Source organism: Mesocricetus auratus, unplaced genomic scaffold (genome assembly GCF_017639785.1).
Source record: "Mesocricetus auratus isolate SY011 unplaced genomic scaffold, BCM_Maur_2.0 Super-Scaffold_100011, whole genome shotgun sequence".
In the NCBI taxonomy this organism is placed as follows: domain Eukaryota; kingdom Metazoa; phylum Chordata; class Mammalia; order Rodentia; family Cricetidae; genus Mesocricetus; species Mesocricetus auratus.
In genome coordinates, this window is record NW_024429195.1 from 71,019,726 (window position 1) to 71,027,642 (window position 7,917).

The 7,917-nt window shown below is 38.9% G+C and overlaps 1 pseudogene; it reads left to right on the top strand.

Annotated features, from left to right (window-relative positions):
• The first annotated feature begins 6,957 nt into the window (after window positions 1-6,957).
• LOC121143411 lies at window positions 6,958-7,151 on the top strand (annotated as a pseudogene).
• Window positions 7,152-7,917: the final 766 nt, after the last annotated feature.

Genomic DNA, 7,917 nt, shown 5'->3' on the forward strand with positions numbered 1-7,917 from the left:
AAGATAGTATGTCCATGTAGAAATGACATAACCACAAGGAAATGATCTGAACACAGGACTGATGTTCAGCAGAGAGCAAGTCCTGATTTCATTGGTTTGCTGGCTAGTTGTGGCATTCTCATTTGAGCTGTGATTGCAAGGTGATTCTTTTATTCTCTCTTAAGTTTGAGGATACAAAGAAAGGAAAAGGCAAAAAAAAAAAAAAAAGCAAAAGCAGTCATTAGAGTAACAAAGGGAAATTTCCATCAGGAAAATGCTATTTCCTAGGATTACCTTACTACATGGCAGCTGACAATTATAATCAGATAATCCTACAGGATTTGAAAAGCAACAATGTGTTACTTGCAGCTATGGAGGAAAATCACAAGGCAGCAGATCAAGATTGAGATAACTTTTACCCAACAGAAGCAATAGCAATGGGAAATGGAAAAGACAGAGAAGAACTCCCTCAAACCCATTGGAAAAAGTCACATGATTTTACTAATAAAGAATAATTCCACCAGGAGTATCGGTGCATGTCTTTAATCCCAGCAACCCGTAAACAGAGGCCAGCCTAGAGTACATATTGGATTCCAGGACAGCCAGGGCTATGTAGACGGACCTTTCCTCAAAATAAACAAATAACATGGTCAGATAGATAAGTGAATAATAAATTATTTCAAGGTGCACAAGAAGGATAAATTGTGACACAAAGACCACAGTCTAGCACCTGGTAAAAGAGAAAAGGGTAAGACAACAAAAGGGAGAGGGGCAGCTGAAGAGGTGGCTCCTGGCTGCAGGCTGCCTGCTTCTTCGGCAGAGGAAGAGTTCAGTGTCCTGTTACCACACAGGGCAGCTCACAACTGCCTGTAGCTGCAGCTCCAAAGGGTCAGATGCCCCCTTCTGGCCTCCAAGGGAACTGCACTCACATTCTCTACACACACACACACACACACACACACACACACGCACACGCACACGCACACACTCACACACATGAAATGAATTAAAATATATAGATCTTAAATAAAATTAAAAAAGATACACACAAAAATAAAACAGAAAGCAGAGAAGGAAAATGTAATACTTCTGTAGTGGATACCTCTAGGCAATAAAATCAATAGGAAAGTTCAAATATTTGCAATATATTTTTAAGTCATCTGTGAGTGCTCAGCCCTAACTAAGTCATTTATAGCATCTTCTCTGGGGCTCAGAGCAATGCAGGAGTGGTTGCAGAAAGAATATATTGCAACAATGAACTCACCCCAGCTAGGGATGTCTGCACTGGGTCCTCACAAGAATGGGACTGTCAACAGTCAATCGGTGGCAGAGGAGGGACTCAGGAGGCCACATTCCTCACTGATGAACTACACTATTCACTACCAACAGATTTGCAGAGACAATGAGTCATTGCCTTCAGTCGTGTATCCACTGATGTTCCCATTAACCTCCAACAGATCATTTCACTCTATTGGTCACACAGATACTCCCTGTGAGACAAAATGGGTCACACAAAACAAGAGTTATGAATATGGGAGAGGAGTTGGTTGGTATGAGGGGTCAGGCCTGACAAGAGAGTGAAGAAAATAGTACATTAGGGGTGAAAGATAATCAAAATACATTTTATAGTATGCATATATGAATTTTTCAAATAACAAAATCAATCAATCAAAATATTTTAGAAGTCCTAACTTCTAAATGAAGATAGGTGTAACTCTAAATACTGACTATGCACCAATAAAAATTAGCTCTGCCCAACACCAAGGTATATCCTAATAAAATTGTTGGTCCTCAAATGTGAAAACATTCAATGAGTAGGTTGACCAAAGCCAATATTATATTGAAAAAGCATAGGATTAGTGTCAGAGGTTCTAACTTTTAATCCAGAAGAAGCAACATCAAAAAGTTGTTTAAGGAAAGAAAAAAGAAAGAAAGAGGAATGAAGGAAAGAGGGTTAGTTATCTTCCCATAAGATCAGATCAAAATGTGGTCAGAAAACATATATAAAAACCACAATCAATATAGGGGTTCCTAAACAATGAAAACTAGACCTTTGCTGTGTATATGTATATATATATATATATATAAACGTGTACACACACACACACACATATATATATATATATAAAAATATATAGATACCTGCAGCACTCTTGACTGGAGTCAAAGAATCAGCCTACATACTATTGGCTGTATGCATCACATACACAGTGGAATGGTATTTAGTCACTCACAAAAAACACAACTATGTCATTTGTAAGGAAACAGACAGAACTGGAGATGACTCTTAAGCAAAATAAAACAGACTCAAAAAGATCGATACTGTATGCTTTCTGTCAAATGAATGTAAACGAAGGAAAGAGGATTATGATAGAAGGAGAACTGTTACTAGGAAGATGGGGCCAACAGGATGAGAAAGGGGGATAAAGAAGGGTTAATGTTAGTACATATGATGGAATCACATGTGTAGATATATGACAATACATGCTGATTGATATGCATCAAAATGGCAAGGGCTACAATTTACTGCAAAAATATCGTAGCAATGATTATTATTGTATACATGCTATATCCTGAATTCTAAACAATAAAAATATATTGTCTGGTCAAAATTCAATTATTATATTCATGTTGTCAGTATGAGCTGTATCCAGTACTAACACAGACTTATTCTATTGTCTTATTAGCCAGAAAGAATCAAAATGCAATAATGTAATCTGGATAAGATAACTGTATTTCTAATAAGGAGAAAGGACAAGAAGATGGCATTCTAATAGCAAGATTGCAGCATTCATTGCTTTAAAAAATACTTTTATTCATTCTCTGTGAATGGCATGCAAAGTGTTTGATCATACGCCACAACTCCCACCAGATCTCCCGTGTTCTCTACCCATCCAACATTGCACATTTATTTCTTTTTAATAACCCACAATATACTCTTGGGTGCCCTTATACTCTTGGGTGTGAGTCCAACCTCCAGAGCATTGCCCAACTGCAAACGTGTATTGAAACAGCAAAGGAAACTGGACACCAAAGCAAGAAGTGGAGAATTAGAGGCTGAGGCCAGTAAAGCTACCACAGACGGTGCAGCACAGGCTATGGAGTCAAGGGCGGCTAGTGCACAGAGCCCCAGACACAGAGGACACCTTCCAGACCATGAAAGACACTGGAATTTGCCCTGCTGGGCTCATAACCAGTAGACCATTTAGTCCTTCCATTTTATGCCTCTTCAGAGGTTGTTGTCTACCAGAGGAATTTCTCATAATAATAACTGGAAGTAATTCATTTTCCAGTTTCACGTGTCCACAGATAAAAACCAGTTTTTCATTTGAACAGATCCTACTTCCAGTCCCAACCATACATAATACCTACAATGAAGATTGTAAATTTTGTATGTGTTATTTAAATGTGAGAGTTGGGGTGTGTGTGTGTGTGTGTGAGAGAGAGAGAGAGAGAGAGAGAGAGAGAGAGAGAGAGATGTGATGTGATGTGCATACGTGTGTGTGTGTGTGTGTGTGTGTGTGTGTGTGTGCATGAGAAGCCCCTAAGCTGATGTAGGATGTCTTTTTCAGTAGCTCTGCAACTTATCCATCAAGTAGAATACACTGGTGAGGTTTTGTTGTCAACTTGACACAACTTAGATCACCTCAGAAGAGAAGAAACTCACTTAAGGAATCACTTCTTTCACATTGGCCTGTGGGTATGTCTGTGAGAAACTGCCTTGACTGCAGGTTGGTGTAGGAGGATTCAGACCACTATGGGCGGTACCATCCCTAGGAAGTGGGGCTGGGATGTATCAAAAATCTAGCTGGTCATTAGTTGTGGAATAAGAGAGACAGCAAGCCAGTAAACAACATTCATCAGGACTTCTGCTTCGGTTTCCACTAAAGTTCTTGCCCTGACTCCCCTCAAGGATGGATGGGAATCTGTAAGCTTAAATAAAATGTGTACAGCTTCTTTTTGGTCATGGTGTTTGTCACAGTAACGGAAAGAAAATTAGAACACAGCATCTCTCAGTTGATAGGACCAGCCTAGGCAGCCAGTCTGCTCTTAGAGCAAGCATTTTACCTGGCACTTGAGGGAACTGGAAAACTAAACCCTGGTCCTCAGGCTGTCACAGCAAGTTCTTTATCCACTAAGCCACAGTCCCAGCTCTTAAAACTAAGTTTCAAATGTGCAGTAGATCCTGTATGGGTTAGAATCTTGAGAAATGTTGGGATTATGTGAATGTGTCTCATACATCTAATAAACATGAACATTTGGGGTCTGGAGAATGGAATGTTATGAGTAGAATTATACATTCAAAATTGCACATTCTCTTTTCTTTCCATGCTTTTTTCTTGGTGTTTATTCAAGAGCTTTAAAGGGGCTGTGTAGTGATGACTTTCAGCTGGTAATCTCCAACCCATGCTTTCACACGGGACTTAGGGTAGGGAGGCAGAACTGTCCCTCAATATCCTGACGTGACTAAAATGCTCCTTAATTCTTACTTAAGCCCTTGAACCTTCCTACACAGCAGCAACTCTTTTCTTTCTGGTGGCTTTCACAGCCCCATCTCCACCTAGCGTATCAGGAGACATTTTTAGTGTTGACTAACTTTAATTAGCTGCCGAACTCACATACTTCTCATTAATCCCTAATGTGATATCATAGCCCAAGAGTATATACACTGTACTCACGCAAAAGCTCCCTGAGTCTTCCCACCCTTGTCCTCACTGCATTCTCAAGATAGCAATCAAAATAATTCTGTCAAAATGTTGGTCCATTCTCCCATTACTACCCTTCGCCTCACTTCTCATCTCAATAGAGCTGAAAGCTAAAATCATCCCCCACGTCTGTGGATCCTCGCACGAGGTAGCCATGCCCGCCTCCCTCTTTGACTTAACCGCAGCCTTGATCCCACTCGTGCAGTTCGCTTTGGAAAAGGCTATCCCCTTTTGTGTCATTGGAATGTGCTGGGTAGTGTTCCTCAGGGGTCTTGCCCACCGTCGTTCACTCTACCTGACTGAACTTTCCTAACACAATTCACATTTCCATCTCTGTTGAATCTGGGTTCTACGTCATCATATGAATGAGAATGCTCCTATGGACTCTAGGAAAATGAAGGCAGCAAACTCTGTCATCTCTGAACAAATGGCTTTTATAGATGCCATCTAATGCATGTTCACTAACTTTGCCTTAACCATTGTTTCAAACATGCACGCACACACACACACACACACACACACACACACACACACACACACACACAAGTGTTATGGAAGGCTATGCTTCCTGGATTTTCTCACTGCTGCCTTTGTTTACTATCCCTAGACTGAAGCCTACTACAAAGTTGATTTAATATGTGTTGAATAAATGAATTAATAAAATGAACAGAAGAAGCAAACTCAGCTTTTTATCTGGAAAATCCCATTACATCTGTGGGTGATTTCCTATTACCTCGCATACTCCAAGAGTACTTTTATTGCAAATGTGTTGTTTGACTAGTGAATTCACACTATATTCCTCGGCAGTTACAAGTACTGATTTTTATCTTTGAACCAATCTCATTGAAAAGCAAACCACCAAAAAAACCCTCATTTGCTCAAGAAATGAAATATTGTATAGTCAAAACAAATGACATTTGAATGCTGCCTAGTACCCCAAAGCTATTTTAAGTGCTTTATATGAATTAAACAAAGTTATCATAAAATCTTTTGATCAGGCTTCAGGGTTTTACTTGATAAACCATAAAGTCAAACACCAGAAAGTCAGTGTATTCAGTACCATCATTATACTGTCCATGTATTTTTATGTTATAAAGTTATTGCTACTGTTATTATTGTGGCTATTATCTTTAAAAAGAGGAAATATAAGTCATGCACATTAAAAATATTAACAACTCTACTTTTGTTAAGCTAATAAATAATCAAAGATAAAGTCAAAGTATTTACTCATGAAGTATATCGACTCTCACTACATTTTCTGTTAAAAAAAATGAAAGTCATAAGCTGCTTCTACTCTAGGTTCTTAATCTATCTATTCATAGACCAGCCCAGCTACTCAGTCATCTGCTGTGGCAATGCAGCAGAAAACTCATGGGTCAATGGAACAGGTTTGCTGTTACTGTTATTTGTTTGCAAAAGTGAACAGAATAGACATAGGCCCTGCTTGCAAGGGTTTATAATGTAAGAAAAGAATATTTGGATAGACTTGTAAATTTAGAGCCTACTAATCATTCCAAGCATTTGCAGTAAACTATTTGTCATGATAACTTGGTGCCCAAGAGACTTTTTCACATTTAGAATTGTACCATGGTTTTCATTTTTTACATAAGCAGCTATGTTAATACTTTATACAATATTAATTGCATTTTTGAAATGTATAAGTGAAGAATTGGCATTCACAAAGAATAAGGCATTAATTAGAAAAAAATAATTTAATTTCTGTTTTTATTTTAAATGCTAACTGTAAACAACAGCAAACTTCTGAGAAATCACATTTTGGGGCCCTGACTACAACTACTTCCAGAGAAATTTTACTCATGGAAATTAGATTCCTTTCTTTAGTAACCTCTGTGAATGGACGCTTATAAATATAGCAGAATGACACTTGTTATTCCTATGGAAAGAAAAGCAAACAGCTCCCCTTCAACTCTAGGTACCAACAAGTAAACAGTTCACATAAAGCCATGTGCAATTATAGCCCTTTGTATAGCTTGGAAAGCTTCTAAATATTTATGTTCTTGCTGGGGTCAAGAAAAGAATGGGAAATACATATTGTGACCTACTGCATAACCGCATCGAGGCTGTTCTGGTTCCAATACTGTCCTATGGTAGGTGAGACGTAGAGACTCACCATCTGTCATCAATAATGCTGTCAAGAAGATTTGGAAAACATGTCATTGGGTTTTGGCAATATGCACTCTGTTAAAATATTGTTGGAGGAGAAATTGGAAAGTTCTAGTGCATTTAAAGGAGATGCAAATGTCTCAGCACAAAGACTATACTTTCAGGGATCATTTCTATAGTTCGTTACAAATGTCTCAGCACATGGACAGTCTGAGCCTGGGGTGCTGAAGTGTTTTATTTAGCAAAGGCACAGATTTCAGTTAAGTCAGTAGAGAAGCAGTGCTGTGTTTGTATATGGAATCATATATGTTAGGTTCCACAATAGAGCACTTTCAGGCAAGCTGCAAAGATGGCATTGGAGACAAACATATGAGGAAATTGTCCCCTCCTCACTGAAGGAAACACTACAGCGGAGGAGAAATTAGTGGGGGGCCTGATGAGAGGCAAGGGTTAGAAAAAAGGTTCTACTTGGCTGCCACAGAGAAAGGGCTTTGCTAAAATTATGTCACTTCGGACACCTAGGCATGTTCATATCAGCTCAGAAGAGACAAACATTAGGCCAGTAGTAGTGGAGTAAGGATAAAAATCAAGGACATTAGTGGGGAAGAATTACAGTTAAAGGTGAAATGAGAATCTTTTAATAAGGGCTTCATAGAACGTTCCAGGAATGTCTCTCATTCTTTTAGTGTCTGGAGAGTAACCAAGCCGATCTTACCGTGGACAACAGATGCACAACAACTTTGGGATGCGGTGAATTCAGGTTCTGCGCATCCTGGGTTGGTTTCCTGAACCACTGGGAAGATCTAGCCAGCCAACATATCTGCATTAGCGAGCAAGTCTGCAAAGCATCGAAGTCCGAGATTTCAGACCATGATGGTATGTAAAGGCATACATAACAAAGGGGATAAAATTTGAACTGTGCTTTCCACATTGGCCTGAGAGCATATTATTACAACCAGATTTTGCTAAACACTCAAGACTTCATTTTGGTGGAAAAGATAAGGTATGAAAAACTACATAATCTGAAAATTCCTTCATTCAAAAAAAAACCTTTGTAAGAGATCGTTTAGATTTGTAAAATATGAGATGAATAGAAAAAGCCTCCAGC